The sequence below is a fragment of the Pogona vitticeps genome, chromosome 6, assembly GCF_051106095.1.
Source record: "Pogona vitticeps strain Pit_001003342236 chromosome 6, PviZW2.1, whole genome shotgun sequence".
In the NCBI taxonomy this organism is placed as follows: Eukaryota; Metazoa; Chordata; class Lepidosauria; order Squamata; family Agamidae; genus Pogona; species Pogona vitticeps.
In genome coordinates this window covers 35,790,037-35,817,437 of record NC_135788.1, presented here as the reverse complement: position 1 = coordinate 35,817,437, position 27,401 = coordinate 35,790,037, and the positions used below count along the sequence as shown (strand labels likewise).

The following is a 27,401-nucleotide window of genomic DNA, read 5'->3' as shown; positions in this document are numbered from 1 at the left end:
CTCATCCTCGGTCGTCCCCTTCTCCTCTTGCCATCACACCTTCCTAACATCAAGGTTTTTTCCAAGGACTCTTTTCTTCTCATGAGATGGCCAAAGTACTGGAGCCTCAGCTTCAGGATCTGTCCTTCCAGTGAGCATTCAGGGTTGATTTCCTTTAGAACTGATAGGTTTGTTCTCCTTGCAGTCCAGGGGATTCTCAAGAGCCTCCTCCAGCACCACAATTCAAAGGCATCAATTCTTCGGCGGTCTGCTTTCTTTATGGTCCAGCTCTCACTTCCATACATCATGACAGGAAAAACCATAGCTTTGACTATTCGGACTTTTGTCGGCAAGGTGATGTCTCTGCTTTTCAAGATGCTGTCAAGATTTGTCATCGCTTTCCTCCCAAGAAGAAGGCGCCTTTTAATTTCAGGGCTGCTGTCTCCATCTGCAGTGATCATGGAGCCCAGGAAGATAAAATTTGACACTGCCTCCATATCTTCTCCTTCTATTTCCCAGGAGGTGATGGGACCAGTGGCCATGATCTTAGTTTTTTTGATGTTGAGTTTCAGACCGTTTTTTGCACTCTCCTCTTTCACTCTCATTACAAGGTTCTTTAATTCCTCCTCACTTTCTGCCATCAGAGTGGTATCATCTGCATATCGGAGGTTGATTTGGCACTATATATGTCCAAATTGTAGGCATCCTTCAGTCTCAAGAGACTATGGTAACGCTGTAAATAGAGGTCGTACCCACTGAATGTTGGGAAGAATATTACTTCAAATTATTCAGTGATCCACCCTCTACCATTGAAATACCTATACCTCTAATACCATCCCTCAGTGATCTAACAATGTGGCCTCCAGTCACAATTAAAGAAATAAAATCATTGATTTCAACAATCAAGAGCAATAAAGCTCCCGGGGAAAATTTCATTCCCCCAGATATACTTAAATCTTTTCAGGACTGGTGGGCCCCAACCCTAGCTACCTTATTCACCTATATAGATACAGTGGGTTGCACTCCTAAAGAATGGTCATCTTCACTTGTCGTGCCCATCTATAAGAAAGGCGAGCGAAAGGACCCAGCCAATTACAGACCTATAAGTTTGCTTGATGTAATAGGCAAACTTTATGCAAGACATCTCCTTTTAAAATTGGAAGACTGGGTGATAGAATATAATCTTTTAGCTCCTGAACAGATTGGTTTTAGGGAGGGGCAGTCAACATTGGACCATATTTTTTTGCTTAACCATCTAATTAACAAATATGCTACTGCATCTTCAGGGCAATTATATGTAGCATTTATTGACCTCAAAGCTGCTTTCGATTCCATCCCAAGAGGTCGTTTGTGGGGAAAACTTATAAATCTTAAAATAGACCCTAGATTGCTACAAAGAATCAAAGACCTCCATACTGATACTTCCCTAAGGGTCAGAGCTGGCATTTCTGGTCAACTATCTAACATAGTTAAAACATCTAAAGGTGTCCGTCAGGGCTGTATACTAGCTCCATTGCTTTTCAATTTATACATCAATGATATGGTAGCCAGGTTAACTGGACTGCAATTTTTCCCTGTAAGAGTAGGTGGAAAGTCTGTTTCAATTTTACTCTATGCAGACGATACCTTGCTAATATCCCACACACAAATAGGTCTTAGAAGATTATTAAAACAATTTAGTAATTATTGCAAGGAGAACTCTCTTAACGTTAACTATGAGAAAACAAAAATTATGGTTTTCAATAGAAGACCTAAAGTACACAAATGGACAATAGATGGGAGAATATTGGAACAGGTAACCCACTTTAAATATTTAGGCGTGATGTTTTATCAGTCAGGTTCCTGGGCATTTCAGATTGATTTTACAAAGCAGAAATTCGAAAAAGCCATGTTTGGCATACTTAGATTCTGCAGAACTAGAGGAGGACATTTGATCCCTCCCACTCGAGAAATTTATAAAACCAAGTTACTCCCCCAGATTCTGTACGGTGCTGAAATATGGGGAATTGGAAACCTATACCCACTAGAAGTAACCCAAAATAGATTTGCCCGACTATTGTTGGCAGTACCTCCCTCAACTCCCTCAGCACTAGTTAGATTAGAATTATCGATAATGTCAATAATGACACTCGTCAACAAATCAATAGTTAACTATTGGCTAAAAATTCTATTTACCACTCAGTCAGAATATTTAATATCATCATATGGGGAAATGAATTCTGGAACGTGGAAATCCTCCGTACTGCAACTAGTAGCCAAACTTGGATTTTCAGAAGAGTATGTAAGGCACCTTGGTCTGTCTGCAGCAAAAAGCTTATTAAAGCAGAGATTATTTGATCTCTGTTACCAAACAGATATAGGTTCACTAAGCACTCTAAAAACGGCCCCGTTCTATAAGATTATTTCACCTCCGCCTATAAATCTTCCTTCTTATTTTGCCGATTTAGTGAGCTTCGACTATAGAAAAGCCTTCACTCAGGCACGTCTTGATATGCTGCCACTTGCTAGCTTAAAAGGGCGTTACACTCAAACTCCATACTGTGAGAGAGTTTGTTCTTGCGACCAAAAATCAGTTGAGAACTTAGTACATGTTGTGTTTTACTGTCCCCTATTCGTGACCCACCGTGAAAGGCTTTTGAAGCCTATTTTGGAAAGACATCCTGGAAGACCTGTCCAGAAAATGCTCGGGATCCTACTCTCAGACAGAAATAAATTTATCACATTTCGAATGGCAAGGTTTATATCTATACTTATGAAAATGAAAATAAAACTTGTAGCCCCCACTATTACTAATCAAGCAGTTATTTAAGTTCATGTACCCTTTGGGGCCCCCTCTCCCCGATAGATGCTTGTTATTGGCATCAGATATTGTCTTTCAACTGCCATCACTTAGTTTTCCCTATGGTATTTTTAAGATGTTAGAGGTTTTTAGCTGTGATAGATATTTAACCTGGTTTTAGTTCCCTCCCTCATACTACAGTGTATTGAATTGTACTGTATTGTGTTGTTTTTATTTGATGTACTTTGCAACGGCCTGTGTGCTACGCAATAAACTTATATGTATGTGTGTAAATAGAGGTCCTGGAGCAGCATCTATTGTGGCTGAAAAGGCGGTGACCTGAACCCGGACAAGATGGAGGTTTTGAGGGTGGGCACCCCTCCTATCAGTGTTTTGGGAAGCTCCCTCTCTTTTTTGGGGGGCGACTCTCACCACAAAGATTGTGGTCCGCAGCTTGAGGGTCCATCTGGACCCAGCGCTTACCATTAGTTCCAGGTGGGTTCCGTGGTCCACACTGCCCATCTACATCTTTGTGGATTGCCCAGCTGTGCTATTTTAATGCTGGGGTGCTCACCCCTCTGGTCCATGAGTGTGCGCGTAATCTCGAGATTAGACTTACATGCACTCTACATGGGGCAGCTCTTGAGATTGATGCGGAAACAAAAAAATGCTCTAGAACAGTGGTTCTTAACCCTTTTGAAAGAAACGCCCCCTTGAGCCATTGAGGAAGTTATCATCGCCCCCTCCCCACGGTGATGATATCTTATTTATTTATTTATTTATTTATTTATTTATTTATTTATTTATTTATTTATTTATTTATTTATTTATTTATTTATTTATTTATTTATGACACTTAAATCCAATGACCCCTGAAAACAAAATTAAATTCCATGAAAATGAAATGCCCCCAAAAAGTAACAGTTAATGATTTAGTTGCAAGAATTTTAAGATGCAAAAAGAAATATAAAAAGGGCATAAAAACAAACCACAATGCAGGAACTAAAAATTTCAAGATGAAAACTCTGAAACTAATTTAAGATTGGAGGAAAATATATATTCATGCACACTGTAAAAAGGCTGCAGCCATCTTAACAGGTTTGGCTTGCTCTAGCGCCCCCCTACCGCCCCCCTTCTGCTCCAGTGCCCCCACGTCGCCCTTTTTCATTCTACCGCCCCCCTGAAAAATGAAATCGCCCCCTGGGGGGCATTATCGCCCACGTTAAGAACCACTGCTCTAGAACACAGCCACCAGATTATTAATTGGCAGGAAAAAATATCATAAAATTTCCCCCACTGGCAGCCTTACACTGGTTGCCCATTCGTTTCCGCATTGACTTCAAGGTATTAATGTTTGCATATAAAGCCCTAAATGGTTTAGGACCTCGATACCTGACAGAGCACCTGCTCCCACCTAGCTCTAGTCGTGTCACTTGATCTAGCCAAGCCGGGTGACTGAGGAGCTTGACCCCGAGAGAGGCCCAGATGGGGAGAACTAGAAACCGAGCCTTCTCGTCGGTGGCCCCTTACCTCTGGAACATCTTGCTCCTTGAGATTTGCCTGGCACCCTCACTGGTAGTTTTTAAGAACAAGCTGAAGACTTGGTTCTTCAAGCAGGCCTTCCCCCCTTCCATTTCTTAGTTCCTTATGTCTTACCATCTTGGACTTTGTTTATCTCTAATTCTTGTTTTTCTTCAGACTGTAAGCCGCCCAGAGTAGATTCGTTGAATCTAGATGGCCAGGGTAAAAGCCAATAAATAAATAAATAAATAATTCGAGAGTGACAATCCCACACTGAAGGCAAATACAATCTGTCCCCTGTCCAGCTCCCTGATTTTGCTGGTTTTGGGACTGCCCTTTTGCTTCGGTCTGCTGAACAAGTGTCTCTTCAAATGCACTGCCTTCCTCCGGGCTGAACGCTCAGATGTCAAGGTTTCCCATCTGTTGAGGTCCATTCCTAAGGCCTTCAGATCCCGCTTGCAGATACCATTGTCTTGCAGCTGTGGTCTCCCTCTGGGGTGATTTCCCTGCACTAATTCTTGATAGAGGAGATCTTTTGGAATCCGACCGTCAGCCATTCTCATGACATGCCCAAGCCAACATAGACGTCGCTGTTTCATAATGTATACATGCTAAAAAAATTCCAGCTTGTTCCAGGGACTACTCTATTTGGAACTTTGTCATGCCAGGTGACACCAAAGTGTGTCGGAGACAATGCATATGGAACGTATTCAGTTTTCTCTCCTGCACAAAGGGTCCAGGACTCACTGCAGTATAGGACACAAGCTCTACATACCTGGATCTTGATATATGTCGTCAGCTTCTTATTGAGACATACACTCTTTGTGAGTCTAGAGAACATGGTAGCTGCTTTGCCAATGCATTCATCCAGCTCGACATCTAGAGAGAGTGTCAGAGATCGTTGTGCCAAGGTACACAAAGTCATGAACAACTTCCAATTCTTGTGTAGAGACGGTAATTGAGGGAGGTGAGTCCACGCCCTGGCCCATGACGTCTGTTTTCTTCAGGCTGATTGTTAATCCAAAATCATTGCAGGTCTTGCTAAAACAATTCATAAGTTGTTGATTCATAAGCCAACATCTGTGTGAGAAGGAAGTTCTGTGTGGAATAAGTGGTTATTAGTTGTCAATAGCAGTTTTTTTATGTCTGCTTTTCGAACATTAACCCACACAATATCTGTATTATAGAGAAGTGAATTTGAGATTAGCTGGCTAGTACAAAGTCAAACTCTGGATGAACAGAAATTTGCATCCAACACTCTGAACTACATCTCTACTATTAATGGAGAGGCTGAAACTAATTCTTTGCTTCTAGTTGGTATTTTAAACTGCTTCCAGAAGGGAGCCATGCTGTTTATCACAGCAAAAACAGTCCTGTGCTAATTTAGAGGAAGAAGTAATTCCACATAGGACAAACGGAGCCATCTCTATAAAAAAAAAACACACACCAAATCAAGCAAAACAAACTTGGCAGGAATCGGACATCAGAAATGTTATCAAGAAAATCACTGAAGGAATTCTTCAGTCCTTGAGGAAATCTTCCACTTGGACTATGACTTGGCCATTCTTGAATAAACTTTAATTTGCTTTGATAAATATAGATTATAAATATATACCAAGAATTTATAGTGTATACATTTATTGTGTATATTTATGCCTCTGAACCACTATTTTGAAATTTGGAAACTGTTCCACACCTGCCTTACATTGGTGGATGTCAAGATTCTCTCTCTTTTAAAATAATGCAGTCCAAACGTCTATTCGCATGTGGTTGCATTGCTCAAATGACAATTGTGTTGGAGGAGGAGAGAATTATCCTGGCCAAGCTCCAAACAGTTTATAGCACAATTGGGTAACTGGCCAGCCAGAAGATTTTGGACTGCAATTCCCAGAACGCCACACCATTGACTCAACTATCATGGAGTGATGGAAATTGCAATCCAGTACTATCTGGAAGTCCACAGTTGCCCACTCCTGGCTGACAGTAAGTAGATGGTGGGGAATGAGGATAGGATCCATGAGATGTTTAAAAAAGAGCCCGAACTATGTTTTGGAAGGAAAGAACAAAGGAGATAGAAGAGGTGTAGTGGAGAGGAGGGTCCTCAGGCAGCTGTGGGGAGGAGGTTGAGCTTTTAATGTTTCTAGCTGTCTAGACCTACTTTTCCACTGCTATAAACTGTTTAGTTTCAGAGCTGGTAGCCTTATTCCCTGGTAAACGGAAAGCTCTGTGATGTGAAAGAAAAGGTCAGCTCCCTCACTAGGTCTGAATAGGATTATAAGGCTCAGCTTGTGACTGCAACCCCAAATGCAAGAACTCTTCCTAGGTGTGAGGTATGCTGCAATTTTTTTGGCAGCCTCATTTGGAATTTAACAAGTACATAAAGCATATTAGCCTCTGTTAAGTTGTTCAAGTGGAAACATATGACAGGAATTGTAATGTAATAGCTAATGCAAGGCCTCTCAAACTCTAGTGTTTTGCTAGTTACTTTCCATTAAAGGTCACAAAGGTGACCTGAACATTGTGCATAAAACTGTGGGCCAGATTCTTGTCATATTGCCTTGACAATACACATAAAACTTGCTCGGCCAGTTTAAGAAAAACACTTGTGTTGAAAAATGATGATAGTTATTACCTGCTGTACTACTGATGCTGAGGACATTTTGGAGCTCTCACGTTCATAGGGTCACAGTAAGTCAGATGGCATGTAACAGCAACAACATACTATTGATGATTTAGGCTTTTAATTTTCTTACCAAATCAGACTCATTCCACAAGTTTCTATATAGGTTTGTAGCAGTGGAACACAAGGCAGTAACTTCTTTGATATGATCTGCAAATCTTTGAGAACCATTAACATAGTCACAGCCCAGCTGGATCAGACTGAAGGCCTAAGGGTAGAAATGTTTCTAGGCTTTCATCACTCTGAAATAGTGACTTCTAAGAAGTCATAATTAACAGGCCAGATCTTGCAAACCATTGAGTCAATCTATCAAATGTTAAGTGTTCTTCTTTTCTGGCTGCCTTCAACTTTTCCCAGCATTATTCTCGTTTCTGTTGAATCCTGCATTCTCATGCTTTATTTGACCTACCACTCCTTTATTTATCCCTCAGGGGGATTCAGGTTTTCTGTAGAGCGTAGAAGACTAAAGCTGGAAGTGATCACTGGGGTCATTGAGTCCAGCTGTCTGCCAAAGGATATACCTACCTAAAGCATCCCTGATGGGTGGTCATCCAACCTCTGTTTAAACATCTCCCATGTTAAGAGAATTCACCACCCTCCTAGACAAGCCACTCCATTGTTGAACAGCCCTCAGTCTTAGGAGTTCTTCCTAATGTTAAGTCATAATTCCCTTTCCTGTAATTTAAATCTTTTACCAAAATCCAAGGTGGGAGGAAGGCACTTTTTCAAGCTTCAGTTTCTGCACTAAGTACCTCAGACTAGAAATACATAGTTCTCTTTGTCCCTATGTGCCAGCTGCTGAAAAATTGCATCTAGGATTCTGACCATATTTCTGTCACCTTTTTTGTTTCTTTTATGTCATTGATAAAGTTACAATTCAGTAAAAACTGGAAAAGGCAGGCAATATGTCTTCTTTCCTCAAGGATCTCAATTTGTGAAATAGCTGTGTATGGGCATGCATTTTCCTCAACCTGGGTTGTCCTCTACCTTCAAGTCTGAATTGCCCTTAATGCTTGCTATTTGTATATTTACTATATTTATTTCTTATATGTTTCATGTGATGGAAGAACTCAAGGGGTCACAGGTATATTCCTAAATTGCCTGCCCCAGAGGCACTAATCAAACAAGTTTTGCTCTTGTAGCATTCCTTAGCTTGGGAGAATTTCTTTATAAGTGAAAACTTAGAATCCCCTAGCGATCATGCTTTCTGGGTGATTCTAAGATCTGAAAAAGGTTTTTTTTGTTTTGTTTTGTTGGACTCTTAATTTCTTCATCATGTATCTCAGACCGCAGTCCTTATTCAGGCATTCTGGTTATCTGTTTAAGAAATGTGTGAAGGTAGGACATGATAACTCTCCTTCTCACAGTCTCCATTTCTATTACACAGTTTGCACAGAGGGCAATTTTCTGAAAAGGAGATCCTCCTTTAAGGCTGGAGGTTTTCCATGCAATTTTAAACCCTGGAACCTTGCTGTAAGATTTTCCACAAATGCGCAAACTTCAGTCTTTTCCAGCACATGGACACAGTGTGTCATGCAAGATGTTCTGATCATGAGGTCTATAAGGCACAATGGCAGAAACACCATTCTGAAAACAAAATGCATTCCTGTACGCTTGTTCTGTCCCTTGATGCCCCCGTGCTATTAAAAGACTGATATGAATAATTCTCTGGTAATTTGCAGTAGCAGAGTTTCCAGTTCTTTCCAGCTATTTCTCCCCAGCAATGGTTTCATGGGTGGAAAAAAAAGGACATACTTGGGTGATGGAACAGATATGAAATGTAAAGGTAAGCCTAGGAGGAATAAAAACAAAAGAAATACTTATTATTATAAAGGAAAATACAGTATAGAGTAGGAGAGGTGGAGAAGCATGGCTCAGTTTGAAGTTTAGCCCATTGTCAGCCAGTCTTCAGGCATTAGATGTTATAATTAGTAAACAGATTTTTTCTATCACCCACCTAGGTTTTTCTTTCATTTAACTACAGGAATAATCTTTTTGCTTTCTTCCCTAAGAATATCTCTTGTTTCAACCCACAGTTCTTCTGGTTCATAATCAATTGAATTTAATAATGTAAATCTGTTCTTTATGTGGACTTTTAAGTTCATCCAAAATTTTATTTAAATTATTTATTTCTTATTCATGTATTTAAACTATTTTTACCCCTCCTTTCTTCTTGAAAACAACCCAAGGTGGCTTACAACAGTGAAAGACAATGTTTAAAGTAGAAAACAATGAGTATACAACATCATTAAAAGACAATACAGTATTTAAAGCAAGAACAATGAGTAAAGAAACATCTTACATCATTAAAGCTAAGAACAGTAAATATACAATTAAAAAAAGAAAAACCAATGCCACTCTGAGATATGGAAAACACAAGTAGTACTAGAAACCGTTGATTGATTAGGCATCCTTCAGTCTCGAAAGACTATGGTAACGTGCTATGTATGGAGGACTTGGAACAGCGTCCAGTGTGGCTGAGAAGGCCAATTCGAGAATGACAATCCCTTCCACGTTGAAGACAAATCTGTCCCCTGTCCACCTCCCTGATTTTGCTGCTTTCGTGACTGCTTCTTTGCCTCGGCCTGCTGGACAATGCATAACAATCCATCTAAAACACCACACATAGCTAGTTACTGAGCAAAGGCTTTACTGAAGAGGAAGGTCTTTGCCTACTTGCAGAAGGACAGCAAAGATGGGGCCAATCTGGCCTCCTATGGGAGGGAATTCCAAATTCTGGGAGCCCTGACCCTTGGAACAATTTTTCCAACATTTCTATTGTATTCCATTCACCTATGATTATAAGGACATCTTGTTCTGGCCTCCTGGATGCTTGCAAAAAAAGCTTTTAATTTTTACCTCTTCAGTCATTGTTGGAGCACACACCTGAATGATGGTTATGTTGATAGGTTTTCCCAAAGGTATAGTGGTTATTACTCAGTCAGGCCTTACATTATAGTACCTAACTGCCTGTGCTACATCTTGTCTCAGTATTTAGATTTACATTACATTCATTCTGACTTTGCCATTTCCAGCATAAACGGTGTTATAGTTATCTGATTGAAAATGTCTGATTCCAATACTTACTGACACTAAATATGCAAGGTATAAATGTTCCATTTCTTGCTTTATGGCTTCCAGTTTACTTTGATTCATATTGTAAATCGGGGTTTTATAATGGATTGGCTTTTATTGGAGGAATCTAAACTTTAAGCAAAAGGGAAGGCTACAGTTGTAATTCTCTTGACTCATAAAATCTTAGACTGTTTTTGGACCACTGGTTATATAATGTACAGTCCTAAGATATGTGGAAATAGCAAGTGTTATGCAAACATACCCAAAGAATGGCAATTTCACTAAGAAAAATAATTTTTAGTTTGCCAACACTTCTAACTGAGCAAACACTGAACAAAAAATAGGCTGACTTCTTCCAAGGTTTGAAATGACAATACCCTCTAAATGATCAAAGGTGCTTTCATCTGCTTTGGCTTGTTCTCCCAACTAGTTAATCCAGGTATCATTTGTTTATCTCAGAGGGGTTAATATTTGTGCCCCATGCAGTCCAATTTTGCTGAAGAATGCAGCTAATTGTCAGGTGCTGGAACAATGAGATCCACAGGTCATCTGTTGCAATGGTGAAAAGAAACCGTCTCACCTTGTCTCATCATGTTGGGTGGATGCAGTGCTTCTGGCAGGAAATTCTTGGTTCAACTGAAAGCCAAATGTGATAACTTTAATACAAAATAGTCAAATAACTAGTTGGAATGATATAGGCAACTGACACAAACGTTCTTAATGTAATATGATTAAGTACAGTTAATATGTGATAAATATCCCGATTTATTTACACTTACCCTTAAAAAAAATAATTATAAAAAATTCTTGGTTCAGTACAGTGGCCAGCAAATTAAAGTCAACATATTCATTAATTACATGTGTGTCTCTTCTTCTCTTGTACTAGATTAAGGTGACACACATCTTTCCTCCTTTCCACTTTATCCTCTCGGCAATTCTGCAAAGAGGTGCATCAAGAGCAAGCTCACTCTGTCAGTTTCATTGCTCAGTGGGGATCAAAATCTGCGTCTCTCACATCTGAATCAGTACTGTACTTCACATGGATTGTTTCCATCTATATTTAGTCACACTTAGAGACATTGGAATTTAGTAATGACGAATCTAAGCCCCATTGATTCTGACATGTGTGCTCTAAGTTTCACTATACAGTGGACTCTTGACTTACAGAAGGCTTGACTTACAGACTTTTTGAGTTACAGACTTCTCTGGCCACAAAATTTAGTTTTGACTTGCAGACTGAGATTTGACTTACAGACCAGAAAAAAACAAAAATGGAACAAAAACGGCCTGTTACGGGATTAATCAGTTTTCAATGCACTGTAGGTCAATGGAGACTTGACTTACAGACTTTTTGACTTGAGAACCGCCTTCCAATACGGATTAAGTTCTCAAGTCAAGACCCCACTGTATCTGGGCCCAGCACCAAAGCACAGACTCTGGACTGCAGGAGGGAGGGAGGAAGATTATCAAAGTGGTTAACACAATGGCAGAAGGAAAATGGCATCTTCAATTGTACTTACTACTCTAGGATAAAGGATAGACAAACAATGTCCATGTTGGAATTTTGTAACAAAAAAAGTCTGTGTACAGTATTGCCTTGGAGAAAGAGAAATAAGACGCAAAGTCACTAATTATGTCATAGTTGATTTCTGGGAGGAGCCCCTGGCACTAGTGCAACATTCCAGGCAGGACTGCTGTTACACATAGCAAAGAACATATAAGAACAACAGAACCATAGTTTTAAAGCTGGGAAAATGTGTTATTTATCCCAACAGAACTTTATATGGAGATAGTGCAATCAGAAGAGCAAACACAGAAAGCATACATTGAATAAGTGTGCAAATATTGACTGAAATCTTGTTGCTTAATTAATAAGTTACACTAGAGAAGTCCCATTTAATCAGTGTGGATTTGATGTGTCATCTGATACGTTCTATTGGTTCAAATGGGTCTACTCAGTTGTCTCTTACTACCCTGTTTCCCCTAAAATAAGACCTAACCTGAAAATAAGCCCTAGTATGATTTTTAAGGATGCTTGTAATATAAGCCCTATCCCAAAAATAAGCCCCAGTTAAGTGGAACCCTGCCCTCCACTATTGTACAGCAACCAGAAGAAGATGACATGACTGTAACTGAATAAATGTTGATTGCTGTACATGAAAAACATAACACATCCCCTGAAAATAAGCCCTAATGCGTTTTGGGAGCAAAAATTAATATAAGACCCTGTCTTATTTTCGGGAAAACAGGATTTATGCTAAAATAAATCCAGAAAATAGCTACAATCCTATTGTTAAGTTATACTGGCTAAGTGGAATGGTATAAATTCTAGTGGTTAGTTAATAAGTCATTGTTTATATTCCTTACTGCAATCCAGTTGCATGAGTTGGTGTGCAACAAGATATAGGCAGCAACTTGTTAAGCAGCAGCAATTCATTGCTGCAGTTTATGCTATGGCTAGGTATTTTAACCAAAAAATTGACAGTTAAGCTGTGTCCCAAGACAGAGAGTGCACAGAATGAGGAGTCATTGGTAGGTGCACAGGTATCATATGACAGAAAAAGGTACTATCCACTGCCTTGCTCCTCCTTCTCTCACCTCCTGCTGTATATAGCTGTTTACAAGGGGTTTTTGCAGAGGCAGTCCTTCTCAGGCAGCTGGAGAGCTTGTTCCAGACTTCTTTAATACTAAATTACGTTTTGCACCAGGCTCTAGTCAGTGGTTTTTACAATTCTAGTAAAAACCATTGTCAGCCCCACATGCCTAGACCTACTCCTGCACAAGAGACATAGCGGAAGTGATATGAAATAACAAACAACTAAATAGACATGCTCTCATGTATTTTTATGTATCTATGTGATTGAGTTCATTAAAGATCTGAAGCAGTCCCTCCTTTTTGGCAGAAAATGACGACTGAGTTTCCTTTTGAACATTAGCAGATTTATTTAGTTTAACATTAGGTGAGTCTACAACTTCTATCGGTTCAAAACAACTAATATCTGGTAACTGTCCAAATCCAATCTCCAATCTCCCTCCGGTGGTGGATGGTTGAAGGAAGGGTCCGGCCGAATCACCTTCCTCGAGTGACCTTGTCCCCGCGGAAAGACCACGACCATCCATTCTAGAGCTTCTGCCGATGTCCCCTTTTCTTTTGACTTGTCCGGGTCAGGTAGCAACCCTCCTACTTCAAATTAGGGAAGTCCTCCAACAACCCGCACATTCTATCATACTCATATTTTCTTCTCTCCCCCTCTTTTTCCTTTTCCTCCTTCTTTCTCTCTCCCCTTGGTATACTGAACTGTCTCCTGGCTCCTTCGCCAGACTCTCAGTCTCATTCTGCCCAGCCGCCCGAGCCTTGGAAAACCCTAGATGAATTAAAAGCATTGTCTCCCAGTCCACATGGGCAAAATTAATTCCTCCTCCTCATCTCCCTGTCTCTCTTGCACTAGACAGATTTCAATCTTCTCCACTTTTCTGTTTGATCCCTTCCTTTCCCTTCATCCACATTCAACTCCTCACTTTCTATTGTCTTCCCTCCTTCTATATCTCTCTCCCGCTCAGACATTTCTAGCTGACAGGATGGCTCACTCTGTTCTTTATCCTTTGGGTCTACCGCTCTTTCACAATCTATTATGCTGAACAATTTTAATAAGACAGTAAGACAGTAGCCTGAATCCAGCTGGCAGTCCCAAACTGAATTCAACCCAATATTTGTATGCAAAAGGTGCCCCTAATTCTCTTAATATCTCAGTATTTTTGCATTTATTGTCTGGAAGCAAGGAACAAGTTTACATTTATTAAGTAGCTGGGTAGAATATCAGCTACCTGTTTCCTTTTATCTCTGCAAGTTTAGAAGTCCAGAGACCTCCCTGCTGATTGCTTGAAAAACAAGAAAACCAAAAGAAACAAATGAATGCTCACAATTCAGATGAGGGGTCTGGGATATAAGTTATCCATTATGTGTCAAAAGGTAGGATAAATGTACTGTATTTTAAATAAACACATCTTAAGGAATCAAGTTCCGGCAGCCTTCTTTCAGAAGCTTTCTTTATCTGAGGGGTTAGTCTCAATAATGCTGAGGAAAGGGTTTTAAGACTTCAAGTACTGGGATCCTTATGCTGGGAATGTAATTTGGAACAAAAGATAATAGGTGCATTACTCTATATCACAGGCTGATGCGACAAGCTCTGTATGAAGAAAACTAAAGCTTTTCAAATATTGAACTTCCCCCCACCCCAAACTACTGTAAAAATGTCTCCACTGAAATCCTGACATTCTCCACTGAGAAGTATGCCCCACTGGTAGAGAATCACCACTCTAAACAGAAATATTCCCACAAACATAATATTCTCCATTTTTAATTGGTTGTGTATGCCACTCACAGCTATCAACCTCTCTACACCATTAGATTAGGAATAAGGAAACACAGGTTAACAAATCTCCATTCAGCAATGATTCTCACTGAGGCCAAAACTACTGTATACACACCAGAAAACTGGGTGAAATTGGTAGCAATTTCTGTTGTTGTACATAATGTATTTGGGACATAAGGATCCCTACTAGAGTTTTAAAATGGTACCAAATTCACTCTTCTTTAAACCACAGTAGGGCTTGCATAGCTTCCCAGCATGATAAGGGGATGCTGAGTTTAGCTTCCCAGCTACAGGCTACCATCTCCTTAACTGTTTATCAGTCTCACCATCCATCAAATTAGCCACCTTTTGGCCAGGGAGACAACTCCAGCAGCTTCAGTCTCACAGTATGCTGAGAAGACTTACATCTCCTCCTCTTCAGCTGGGTTCATTTCTGTTTGCCACTAACCTGCAGTAAAAACCTTTGCTTTGCTGTGAATTATTACAAACATGTACATAATTCCAGTCTGGGTAATCTGGGACCAGTCACACACACACACACTCGGCCTAGCCAGTCACTTTATTATGTGGATTGTATAAGGTAAAGGACTACATACTGTGTCTTGAGTACTTTATAGGGGTGTATGTAATCAATGGACATGAATAAATACATAGATCAAGGAGAAACTCTTAAATTCTCCTGCATCAAGGGTCTAAAACTTTTTAAAAAATCAAATTAAAAAGAACAAAAATATCCTTCAAATATTACCTGATCAACTTTTCGAAGCTACAAAAGAAAGGTTTTTGCAACAAAGAATTTTAGAACAGGTATCCTGAAAAGTCTGTATCTTAGCTGGTTAACAAAACATCTGCATTACTAAGATGTCCACTGTGCATTTGTCTTCACTACACAATGTACTGAATAAGTGTCTTCCTGAACAGTTGAAGCAATTGCAGTGGCAGTAGACCGCAGCATGGCCTAGTTTTTCTTCTAAACCTGACACCAATGAAGAGTGCCACCTACTGACTTAATCATTACTGCCCACAAGAACAGGACAGCCTTTTAAATTAGCAAATATAATGTAATTCCTGCCTTCCTCCTTCCCAGCCGCTTCTCCTCCCAGACCACATAGATGCAATTGTGCCAATGCAAGAGGCTGGATTTTGGAAGGAAGAGTACATGTGCAAAGGGAAATTTCAGTGTCAGCTGCAGATTGTGGGGATGACCTCTAAAGCCATTACCTGCTCATTTGCAAGGGAAAGAGCTGGCAGGAAAGCTTGCTCTCCATGGCTTAGAAGTACCGGCAAACCAATCAATGGCAATGGCATGGAAGGGGAACCACAGCTACACAAATCAGGAAATTCTTTTGATATGTGAGCTTAAAGAGGGAGTTCCTATATAATACTGGCCTAAAAGACCCCAAAATTTGAAATAATTCTGATCCTTCAGTATCCTAATCTTGGGGATGTGTGTGTGTATGTGTGTGTACATGTCTACCCTAAATATAGCAAAAAGTTGTACTTCCATTTGTGTGTTTGTCTCAGGAGATGTTTCAAAATGCTGAGCTATAAATGCAATACTACACAGATACCACTGAGGTTACAACTTAAATAATGAGGAGGGCTTCTTCTTAATTGGCCAGCCAGACAGATTGGAGGATTCTGGAGATGTTCTCTTACCAAAAAAGGTCAAAGCAAGAAACATGACATTTTGATGGGTACTAGAAATTTCCACCTTTAAATAACTAGATAAGTCAGATCTCAACTGGTTATGGAAACTGGTAGATTTTGAGGGTTGTAGTCCAAAGATTGATTGATTGATTAAATTTGTATCCCGCCCATTTAGACAGCGTCTACTCTGGGCAGCTCACAATAAAGTGGAATACAAACAATCAAATAATATCAATTTAACAACAGAATTGTGGTCCAAGAACACCTGGGGACCCCAGTTTGAGAACCACTGGTCTAGGACAGCTTGCACTCTTTCATAAACTGCCATCACATTTTTAAACTGAAAATGCACACATTTCTTCACTGGATTTCAGGCTTTACTGGTAGCATCCGCTGTTTGTACTTGTCTACCGCCAAGGCAAGTACTTTCAGTTCACAGGGAACTGTATAGCTGCGGAATACTAAAAGCTTTAGTCCTTTTACATTAACAGATGTCTGCAACAGTAAGAACTAAATAGATGAAATTCTGCATAGACACTACTAAGATTGCAGCTGAAATAACTGGCTAGGTAGTGTCTCAACTGGCCAAGTGGACTGGGAGACTCTGGGAGTTGTAGTGCAAAGAAGGCTGTCTGAGAATTACGGTCCTGTTAGTGAAGATTAGTTGTTGTCGTTGTTGTTTAGTCGTGTCCAACTCTTTGTGACCCCATGGACCAGAGAACACCAGGACCTCCTGTCTTCCACTGCCTCCCGGAGTTGGGTAATTTTGTAGAGGCACAACTGAGTTCCCATCTTAGATAACTGGATACATTGCATCTCAGCTGGCCATGGATGATGGGGGATTGTGGGAGTTGTGGTCCAAAAAAGACACATGGGAGTCTGAGATTTGTTGTCCTTTGGCACAACTGGTAAGAGGAAGAAACAAGATATATTGCACTGACACAGATTTCTGAAACTGAGTAACTGTGTATGTTGTACCTAATGGAACATTCTGGGTGGCAGATTTTGGGATTGTAATCCAAAAAAGCTACATTTCTATCCCACAAGTGTCCTGAGTTACCAGAGGGAGAAAAAAGACCAACATTTGGGGGGACCCTTTTGGGTTCGAAAATAAATAACACCATCTTGCTATTTATGAATATATGTCATAACATACAACAGCCAAAGAGATTAAAAGGTCCACAGGTAGGCAACATCTTGATCAGGATACAGAGAGAATCTATTCATACAATACAGCTGTGTTAACCATACTCTGGTTTATTTCTCTGAGGCTATTTTATTCTAGGAATTCTTTGTGGCATTCTGATATAAGAAATCCCACTAACAGCATTTTAGGGGCTCACATTCTTCCAGAATGAAGGCAAAAATAAACAAATATGTGAACTTTACATTTGACATTGCATTCTTTGGGCCCACTGCTGAAACAGACACGTCACTGTGCATAAATATTTCACGGTCTGCATACTGATCAATAACTGAAATAATTTCTAAAATGGGATAGGATCTAAAGAGTTGGATGGATTATCAGCATAATTATGCAATGCTATTCTTTCATGATCTAAAACAGAAGCAGAGAGGGAATCACAGGTAGCGCTTTTGCCAAGCACGACAAAAGTACCATTTAAATATAAACATTTATTTATTTTGAAATAACCCCTCTTGAGGTTTTTGTCATATAAAGGTATAAAACAAAAAAACCAAATAGAGGCATTAAATAAACGGGGGTATAATATAATATAATACTGTATAAGCCTTAAAACCCCCCCTCTTCCTCTTTTTGAATCCAGTTTGTTTGATACTTCACTGCAAAAAAAAAAATCTGCTAATTTCTCAATGGAATGTAAAGAATCCCGCATCCTCGCTGGCTGCCACCACGCTCCACTAACCTCAAGCAGGACTTTCCCTAAAGAAATCCTAGACAGGTCCTAGACAGGTTGAGCTGAATAGCACCCTATCACTAACTTGGACGAACCCGCGTTTACTTCGGCGGCGCGATGAAAATCTAGCAAAAGAAATTGGCGCGACCTTTACGGAACATAATTTTCGGGTCATGGGGGAAGGAATACGGAAGGGACCTACTTCCTGCCGTCAGCGGCAAGGTATAGCCACCAGCCGTTCCCGCGCTGCTATTGGGCAGAGCAGTAACGCAGCGGTGAAATGAGAGCGCGCATGCGGAGAGGGATGCCTGGCGAGGCCTCTTAACGAGAACGGCAACTTGAGCTGGCAGAAACATTCTCGGACATGGCAAGATCGTTTATGAGATCACATATTGGAGGGCGTCTTCTCAGAGAGGAGATCAGTTTATCAAGAATCTTCCTCTAAAAAAACACGCTGTATTCTACAGGCGTTTTTGGGCAACTCTATATCATATTACTTGTCCTGATTCTGTTGGTAAAAACTACCCGTTCTGTACAGTGAAAGAGGCTGATAGCTTTCAGGCAATCAGCCAAATAGATTTTTCCCTTACACAAGACAAGTAAGGCCTTTCTCCCTCTCTCACCCACTTAAGTTTAAGAGTGGCAACATTAAGTTAGTCCAAATAAAGACGATGGAGGGTTGATTCACAGATGCACTCGTGGGTTCTTAGTATAATTAATAATTCTTAGTATAAATTGTGAATGCATGAAATGTGCACATTCATATTTTCTAGCTGTCTTCATCTGAGGGTAAAAAGTTGTGGAAGGGAAGCAGGAATATCTGGCAACATGTTTTCAACCCCATGAAAAACTGCTAAGAGTTCCACGTTGGAAAATAGGGCTTGAGTCAGAGCAGCATACAGGTAGGTTATCACCAGACTTGAGGAAAACCACTGGGAAAATGGAGATTCCCTTTGCAAAGTCGAGGACATATATGTGTATCCAACTGTAAGTGGAACACAGCTTTCTTTGCAGACTTCAGCAATTGACACAAATATTCCTTCACAGACAGTATAGTATCTTCAGTTGGCAGTATTTCACAGTATGTTGGCCTCTGGGCAAGACAGAATCAGGAAATATTAAATGGCTCGTTTATTTGTTTTGATTTTGGGGGGCAAAAATAAACCACTTAGTGAGGTTTTTTAAAAAAATGCAGGTACCAAATGACATTGACTATTTAACTCTCGAAGAAACAAGACAAACATTTCACAATTGGAACATATAATACTGTCAAATTCTTATGAGAGTGTTCATTTGATTACAGAAATCTGTATATTCTATTTCCTAATAACCATCAAGATTGAAACAAGCAAATAAGTTCAAATATACTGTAAGGAAGAGTAGGTGCAAATAAAACGTTCACATATAAAAAAAAACAGGTTATAGCCCCAAATTCGCTGGAATTTAGGAACCACTTTTTGCCTATAAAGGCCAGACAGCAAAATGCCTCTATAATGGGTGTTTGTCATATGCCTTCAAGTCACATCTGATTTATGCCAACCTTAAGGTGAAATATTCAAGGAATTTTTTTTATCACTGCCATTCTCTGAGTTTCCATGTGCAAGTGAGGATTCAAATCCAGGTCTCCCAAGTCCATCACTTTATCCACTGCACCACACCAATTATAGTATTTTCCCCTTACACTGGTGGTTCTCCAACTTACACAGACATACTGTACCTCTGTATGCATGGTAAAGGGAAAATTCTTCTTTCCTACCCTTGTAGCATCTCTGGAAATAGTATGCCTGGATACCGCAGCCGGAATTTCAGAACCCTAAGACAGGCAAGTTTGCATTTGAGTCTGTATTTCCTATTAGGTATATATGTTTAAAGAGCTAAAATTGACTCATTTTTGCGAAGTCTTGCAAAAAAAAGGGGGGGTAGAGGAGTCCTGCTACTCTTGAAAGCCTCCAGGAATCTTCCTTAAAGCAAGGTGGCCTTGCTTTAATGTGTGTATGTGAAGCAACACTGAACTTTGCTCCAGCGCCACTGGCAATGGTGCGGCTAAAAAATATTGTAAATAAATAATAAATAAATAAATAAATAAAATAAATAAACTTTTGGGTGGGAGCGACAAAGAAAAACACAAATTTCCAGTGGAAGTCAGGCCTCCTTCAGATCTCAGCTGGCCTTCTCATCCCCAAAGTAGACCACCCTGACTTAAAGAACATAAGGAAAAGGATTTGTACTTCTTCCTTTTTTTGGTGGAGGGGGGGAAGAGACTGCTTATTGTCAACTGATCCTATATATAATATCTTCTAAGTCTTTTGAAAAGGATTATCTACCAATGAAAAGACTAAAAGCCAAAATCAGCTTGATTTATGTAACAATTTATACATTTAGTGGATTTGCTATGCTGCTTGGTTGCAAACAGAAAAATGTATAGGGTCTAAACTTGAAGAACTAGATACTTGCCTAAACTGTCCAACAGTTTCTTCCTGGCATTCTTCCCTACAGTGGGGTCTTGACTTAAGAACGGCTTGAGTTAAGAACATTTTGACTTAAGAACCACTCTCATAGGAAAATATTGACTTGACTTACATACTTAGATTTGAGTTAAGAACTGAAAAAAACCACGTGGGAGGCAGGGAAAGTGCAAAATGTGAACTTTCAGTTAACTGTTGGCCAGTGAAAAGGGTGCTTGTCTGCTTCCTCACTCCTCCCCGCGTTTAGAGAGTGGATTGGGACACAGTCTTCAGACTGCCTGGTACTGTACTGCCTGGACTGTATTTTCCCTGCCTTCCCTGAACCTTTCTTGACCTAAGAAAAAAAAGAAACAAAATATCCCCCTCTAGTGGTCGAAGGCAGAATAGCAGCTTCCCATTAGTTTCTATGGACGGAAAAGAGCAGATACGGATCAAATGGTTTTCAATGCATTCCTATGGGAAATGCAGATTTGACCTGAGAACTTTTTGACTTGAGAACCGCCTTCCAATACGGATTAAGTTCTCAAGTCAAGACCCCACTGTACTTCTCTCCTTAAGATCTGGTTAATCCCGACAGGGTAAAGAAAATATCCTTTAGCAATGTGTGAGATAAGTCCCAAGTACTGTCCTTAAGACAAACATTATTGAAAACTGATCACCTGCATTGCTGTCTCAAATTGTTTCCATGCTCTGGTGAGTGTGAGAAGCAGCTGCTCTGCTAGCTCCAAGTTTGTATGCCTATACCTGATGAGTGGCCTTAGCCCACAGAATAGTGATCCACTGGCCTAGATTCATACTTTGGGTTTCCCAACAGTCACCTGCCCTGAAGAGGGCTGTATGACCTGCCCCTTGGCTGATCTCCTCAAATCCCTCCTACACAGAAACCTCCAATCTGGGGCTGTCTTCCTCAGCCTAAGAGCCAGACTTCAAACTCGTGAGCAGGGTATTCCATTTGGTCCTTGAACACTCTTCAGAAAAATGTTCACTCTTTAGCTCAGTGGTTCTTAACGTGGGCGATAATGCCCCCCAGGGGGCGATTTCATTTTTTCAGGGGGGCGCTAGAATGAAAATGGGTTGTGTGGGGGCGGTGGAACAGAAGGGGGCGGTAGGGGGGCGCTGGAGCAAACCAAACCTGTGAAGGCAGCTGCAGCCGCGGTGCTGGCAGTGGATCCAGTGTCGCCACCACCAGACAATCCAGCTCTTTCTGCCTGCCACATCTCCCTTAGGGGAGCACCAAGTGTGGATTGGGTGGAAGGGTCTCTCGGGTCACCATCCTCGCCCGGTGAAGCGCTGCCTTGCCCCTGGGTGGGGAGGGACAAGCCCCATTTGTCCGTCCTGCCTTCCCGCCTGTTGCAAGGGAAGCGCGGAGAGAAACGGGTCGGTTTGGGGTGGCGTGGCAGGATTTCTAGGGATAGGGCTGGCTCAGGTCATCCTGGGTGGGTGGGAATTCGGCAGCTTTTTCGGCTTTTCTTGTTGTCCTGTTGTAGCTGGCTGGCTGTCAGGGGGGAAGAAAGTTCACCTGGCCAACTTTAAATGGCTTTGAGGGACGTCAAACTTGAGATCTTCCCCTGTCTCCTGTGTACATGGGTGTGATGTGCCTCTATGTGTAAATCCTCTGGGAGAGAAAGCTCTCAAATTGAACTGAGAGTGCTGAGGGCAAAATCCATGGGGCTGTCATAGAGAGACAAGCAAACACACTGCAGAAAGTCAGCCGCTCCTCTTTCTCCCTGAACCCTGAGGATCCGTTCAGTGAAGGCGAAAAGGGCAGCATGTCAGTGGCTTGAGTATAACAGTTTGCTTCAAGAAAGGGGTGGTGGGGGCGCTCCAAAAGGTTTAGACTACAACTCCCACAGTCCCCTGCCCTTGGCCTACCTTCCCGCCCATTGCAACGGAATCGCGGAAAGAAACGGGTCGGTTTGGGGTGGCGTGCCATTTCTCATTGAGCTATTCAGCAGTTCAGTTGTTTATTGTTCTGTTGGGTACTTGGAAAGTTGTTTTTAAGGTAATTTATTATGGATGTTGTTGTAACCCTCCTCCCCCAAAGTAATTTGTGTGAGTAAATGTTGCAAAGAGTGTTAGTTATTCACTACTTTCTGACTACTGTAAAACCCTTAGGACTGTGAAGTGATTGGCATAAAACTTGAAAATTCTTCTCAAAATCTTCTGAAAATGAGAAAATGTTACATTAAAGAAGTTTTGTGTGTAAAGGTTACTTTGGTCAACAGACTTTTGCATTATTCTAACAATGTTCCTTGAATTAAAAAAAAAAGGAATTAAAAACTGCTACAAGGCAATATACAACCCTAATTTGCTTCTCTATTTCCTTAATATAAAGTCTACTATCTACAGAATTTCTAACATTGCTCTGCTTTTTCAAAAAAAGTATTCTGAGACTCCCCTTCATGGATTGCTGCCTTGTCGTGGTGAAGGGGCTTGAGTAACTCAGAAAAACTATGGGCTATGCCGTGCAGAGACACCCAAGACGGACAGGACATAGTGGAGAGTTCCGACTAAACGCAATCCACCTGGAGTAGGAACTGGCAATGCCACTCCAGTATCTTTGCCAAGAATGCCCCATGATCAGAAACAAAAGGCTAAAAGATATGACGCTGGAAGATGGGACCCTCAGGTTGGAAGGCATCCAACATGCTACTGAGGAAGACTGGAGGACAATTACAAGTAGCTCCAGAGCTAATGAAGCGGTTGGGCCAAAGCCGAAAGGACGCTCAGCTGTGGACGCGCCTGGAAGTGAAAGGAAAATCCGATGCTGCAAAGAAAAATACTGCATAGGAGCCTGGAATATAAGATCTATGAACCTTGGGAAGCTGGAGGTGGTCAAACAGGAGATGGCAAGAATAAACATTGACATCCTGGGCATCAGTGAACTAAAATGGACAGGAATGGGCGAATTCAGCTCAGATGATTATCGTATCTACTATTGTGGGCAAGAATCCCGTAGAAGGAATGGACTGGCCCTCATAGTCAACAAAAGAGTGGGAAAAGCTATAATGGGATACAATCTCAAAAATGATAGAATGATGTCAATACGAATCCAAGGCAGACCTTTCAACATCACAATAATCCAAGTTTATGCACCAACCACCACTGCTGAGGAGACTGAAATTGAACAGTTTTATGAAGATTTACAACACCTTCTAGAACTGACACCAAAGAAAGATGTTCTTCTCATCCTAGGGGACTGGAATGCTAAAGTAGGGAGCCAAGAGATAAAAGGAACAACAGGGAAGTTTGGCCTTGGAGTTCAGAACGAAGCAGGACAAAGGCTAATAGAGTTTTGTCAAGAGAATAAGCTGATCATCACAAACACTCTTTTCCAACAACACAAGAGGCGACTCTATACATGGAAATCACCAGATGGGCAATATCGAAATCAGATTGATTATATTCTCTGCAGCCAAAGATGGAGAAGCTCTATACAGTCAGCAAAAACAAGACCTGGAGCTGACTGCGGCTCTGATCATCAGCTTCTCATAGCAAAATTCAAGCTTAGACTGAAGAGAGTAGGAAAAACCACTGGGCCACTCAGGTATAATCTAAACCAAATCCCCTATGAGTACACAGTGGAAGTAAAGAACAGATTTAAGGAACTAGATTTGGTGGACAGAGTGCCTGAAGAACTTTGGATAGAGGCTCGTAACATTGTCCAGGAGGCAGCAACAAAAACCATCCCAAAGAAAAGGAAATGCAAGAAAGCAAAATGGCTGTCCAACGAGGCCTTACAAATAGCAGAGAGGAGAAGGGAAGCAAAATGCAAGGGAGATAGGGAAAGTTACAGAAAGTTGAATGCAGACTTCCAAAGAATAGCAAGGAGAGACAAGAGGGCCTTCTTAAATGAACAATGCAAAGAAATAGAGGAAAATAACAGAAAAGGAAAAACCAGAGATCTGTTCAGGAAAATTGGAGATATTAGAGGAACATTTCGCGCAAAGATGGACATGATAAAGGACAAAAATGGGAGGGACCTAACAGAAGCAGAAGACATCAAGAAGAGGTGGCAAGAATACACAGAGGAATTATATCAGAAAGATGTGGATATCCCGGACAACCCAGACAATGTAGTTGCTGACCTTGAGCCAGACATCCTGGAGAGTGAAGTCAAGTGGGCCTTAGAAAGCCTGGCTAACAACAAGGCCAGTGGAAGTGATGGCATTCCAGTTGAACTATTTAAAATCTTGAAAGATGATGCTGTTAAGGTGCTACATTCAATATGCCAGCAAGTTTGGAAAACCCAACAGTGGCCAGAGGATTGGAAAAGATCAGTCTGCATCCCAATCCCAAAGAAAGGCAGTGCCAAAGAATGCTCCAACTACCGCACAATTGCACTCATTTCACACGCTAGCAAGGTTATGCTCAAAATCCTCCAAGGTAGGCTTCAGCAGTGTGTGGACCGAGAACTCCCAGAAGTACAAGCTGGATTCCGAAGAGGCAGAGGAACTCGAGACCAAATTGCTAACTTGCGCTGGATTATGGAGAAAGCCAGAGAGTTCCAGAAAAATATCTACTTCTGCTTCATTGACTATGCAAAAGCCTTTGACTGTGTGGACCACAACAAACTATGGCAAGTTCTTAAGGAAATGGGAGTGCCTGACCAGCTTATCTATCTACTGAGAAACCTATATGTGGGACAGGAAGCAACAGTTAGAACTGGATATGGAACAACTGATTGGTTCAAAATTGGGAAAGGAGTGAGACAAGGCTGTATATTGTCCCCCAGCTTATTCAACTTATATGCAGAATACATCATGTGGAAGGCTGGACTGGAGGAATCCCAAACCGGAATTAAGATTGCCGGAAGAAATATCAACAGCCTCCGATATGCAGATGACACCACTCTGATGGCAGAAAGCGAGGAGGAATTAAAGAACCTTGTAATGAGGGTGAAAGAGGAGAGTGCAGAAAACGGTCTGAAACTCAACATCAAAAAAACTAAGATCATGGCCACTGGTCCCATCACCTCCTGGGAAATAGAAGGGGAAGATATGGAGACAGTGACAGATTTTATTTTCCTGGGGTCCATGATCACTGCAGATGGAGACAGCAGCCACGATATTAAAAGACGCCTGCTTCTTGGGAGGAAAGCGATGACAAATCTTGACAGCATCTTAAAAAGCAGAGACATCACCTTGCCAACAAAAGTCCGAATAGTCAAAGCTATGGTTTTTCCTGTCGTGATGTATGGAAGTGAGAGCTGGACCATAAAGAAAGCAGACCGCCGAAGAATTGATGCCTTTGAATTGTGGTGCTGGAGGAGACTCTTGAGAATCCCCTGGACTGCAAGGAGAACAAAACTATCAATTCTAAAGGAAATCAACCCTGAGTGCTCACTGGAAGGACAGATCCTGAAGCTGAGGCTCCAGTACTTTGGCCATCTAATGAGAAGAAAAGACTCCCTGGAAAAGACCCTGATGTTGGGAAAGTGTGATGGCAAGAGGAGAAGGGGACGACCGAGGATGAGATGGCTGGACAGTGTCTGCGAAGCAACCAACATGAATTTGACACAACTCCCGGAGGCAGTAGAAGATAGGAGGGCCTGGCGTGCTCTGGTCCATGGGGTCACGAAGAGTCGGACACGACTAAACGACTAAACGAAACGAAACGATTCTGAGACCCAAGTGGGTTGCTATCTTGAATTTAGGGTTCAGACAGCAGCAAAATCAATATTCCTTTCCTTTCAAACAAATACTCTATTATTCTAAGTTTCTCTGATTCTTAAAATTCTGTTAGGACCTGTAGCTGAAGTGACAAAACCAATTGCTAGCATATTATTGCCAGCAATGGCAATAATATGCCAGCTGACATAATTGGTCAGTATGAAGACTAAGTCTTTTGGTGAAACTAGAATGGGCCATTAATACATAGTCCTGCCTATGTTTTCATCAGGATGTAGCCAGAAGCCATGGAGACATATTGTTTTTAATTGCCACCCTTTAGTATCAGAGGTAGTTTGTGGAAGATAAAGTGAAGCTTTTATCAAGCTGCATTTTTCAAGCTTTGGAATACATAGGCTTGTGTCCAGTAAGGATCATCTTGCTGGTGGAAGGAGAAATTAGGCTGCTTCCCTACTTTCTCCTGTGCTGCCCTCATTCTCCATTGCCACCACACCAAACTCAGTTACCCAACTCACACGCAACAGAACTGAAGTGGTCTGCAAGAGGGTGGGGCATCACTGAAAACTGTCTCCTTCCCTCTTCTGAAAGGGGACAGTGCCTTCAATCAGTGGAGTGACTTCCACTGGATAAAAACCTCAGTACCCTTTTTTCATTTTCATGTCTTGTTTTGCCCATGGGTGATTGATTGACTAGGCATCCTTCAGTCTCGAGACTATGGTAACGTGCTCTGTATGGAGGACTTGGAACAGCATAATGTGTGGTTGAGAAGGCCAATTTGAGAGTGACCATCCCTTCCAGACTGAACACAAATACAGTCTATCCCCTGTCCATCTCCCTGATTTTGCTGCTTTCGGGACTGCCTCTTTGCCTCGGCCTGCTGGACAAGGGTCACTTCAAATTGGGAGAGGCTGTGATGCAATGCCTGCCTCCAGGCTGAACACTCAGATGTTAAGGTTTCCAATTTGTTGAGGTCCATTCCTAAGGCCTTCAGATCCCACTTGCAGATATCCTTGTATCGCAGCTGGGGTCTCCCTCTGGGGTAATTTCGCTGCACTAGTTCTCCATACAGGAGATATTTTGGAATCCGATGTCAAAGGGACTCGCCGATCAGCTGTTTCAAAACCATCATTAAGTGAAAAATCGATTCCCGAAGCAGGGAACCAATCGTCGTAAAGCGGATTTCCCCCATTTAAACATCGTTTTGCGATCGCTATTGCAATCGCAAAAAACTCATCGTAAAGCAGATTTGTCATGGAGTGGGGTAATCATCAAGCAGGGCACCACTGTATATAATTTGTCGCTCTGATTTTTGTTGCTTTCCTTCTGTAAAATTTTTCTTTGTGTCTTTTTAACCCTTTTTATAGTGTGCATG

General features: G+C 41.3%; 1 long non-coding RNA gene across 1 annotated transcript; it reads right to left on the bottom strand.

Moving 5' to 3' along the window:
- Window positions 1-8,689: 8,689 nt before the first annotated feature.
- Window positions 8,690-18,095, bottom strand: LOC140708154 (uncharacterized). Its single transcript, XR_012088313.2, has 2 exons — window positions 17,944-18,095; window positions 8,690-10,670 (listed from the first exon to the last, which is right to left on the bottom strand). It is a non-coding gene; the product is annotated as an uncharacterized LOC140708154 (long non-coding RNA).
- Window positions 18,096-27,401: the final 9,306 nt, after the last annotated feature.